The sequence below is a fragment of the Brachyhypopomus gauderio genome, unplaced genomic scaffold, assembly GCF_052324685.1.
Source record: "Brachyhypopomus gauderio isolate BG-103 unplaced genomic scaffold, BGAUD_0.2 sc64, whole genome shotgun sequence".
Classification (NCBI taxonomy): Eukaryota; Metazoa; Chordata; class Actinopteri; order Gymnotiformes; family Hypopomidae; genus Brachyhypopomus; species Brachyhypopomus gauderio.
In genome coordinates, this window is record NW_027506885.1 from 70,001 (window position 1) to 71,251 (window position 1,251).

A 1,251-nucleotide genomic window follows, 5' to 3' on the forward strand; every position below is an offset into this window, starting at 1 on the left:
CTGGAATGGATGTGGAATGCAATTCCAAGGCTGTGTTAGGACAAAGCGTGTTTCCCTCCAAATTATACCACTTCTTTTACATGGAAGTGCTTACAAAACACTCAGAAGAGTGCAGAGGCTAACAACATATTATAACATCAATGTGATTCTCCAGTCTTTCTCTCCACTTTTTGTATCATATATGCTACTGTAATCTTCTGGCTATTGAGACGAGTTGCCTGAGTCAGATCTGAGAGCTCTCCTTGTATCCCTTAATCTTCATCATTTACAGGCCGAGAATAACCAAAGCAGTGCTACAAACCACAGGCCATGCCTGCTTGCTATGGGCCACTTCAACACTCATTTTATAATTTGTGGTGCATGCTGGGATTTCTCTCTCTCTGGGAGGCAGATGGCTGCTGGGAAACAGTGACAAAGAGCACATCAAAAGAACCGAGAGAGAGATAGAGATAAAGAAAGAGCAAAAGATAGATAGATAGATAGATAGATAGATAGATAGATAGATAGATAGATAGATAGATAGATAGATAGATAGATAGATAGATAGATAGATAGAAAAATACAGATAGGCTTGAAGGTATTCAGTGAAGCACAGCAGTGTGAGAACACAACACGTCGGTCTTCTCGAGCAACGGCTCACCTCTCCTCTCCAGAGCTGCGCTGGGACACCACATCACGCCGGCTCTCTTTGAAGAAGTTACTTAGTGATTCAGCTCCCCCTCCGCCAGCAGGCCGCAGCAGAACAGCACGCTGCTCTCCATCTTTAAACGCTTGATTCCGATTCAGCCGGCGCTAAGCCATTGAAGACGAGTGACACCCGGCCCCGGAGATCTGGAGGTCTTTGGAGAAACAAACTCAGCAAGAGAGTGTGATCCTGAGTCAACAGAAATGCACAGTAACTCATCAACGTGTCACAAGAATACACTTTTAGGGGTGGAGTCCCAGCGCTCTTGTAAACCAACATCAGACAGGGGTCGAAGTTGATCTATCATAGACAGCAAGACTGCCTGTTCGTGCCATTTGTATCTTGCAGATAATGTCTCATTTTGGGTGGGCAGAGCTTGTACAGTTGTGTTATTTGAGGCAGAACACACAGTTCCTTTTTCTATCTGCACAATCTCTGTTCTCCTGTAAGCTATGTTTCATGTTTCTACCCATTATTATTTCCAGGCAAAGTACACAGACCCGTCTGACAATGCCTGCTTTGCCTCAGCTAACCACAACATCCACAAAGGAATTTTTCAAAAGATT

At 44.2% G+C, this 1,251-nt stretch overlaps 1 long non-coding RNA gene across 1 annotated transcript in view; it reads right to left on the reverse strand.

Annotated features, from left to right (window-relative positions):
- The window catches only part of LOC143490220 (uncharacterized), a 5,562-nt gene extending 4,698 nt beyond the window's left edge, over window positions 1-864 (reverse strand). The window contains exon 1 of the long non-coding RNA XR_013124895.1: window positions 641-864. This is a non-coding gene — a long non-coding RNA (uncharacterized LOC143490220). The remainder of the gene's footprint in view (window positions 1-640) is intronic.
- Between the last annotated feature and the right edge of the window lie 387 nt (window positions 865-1,251).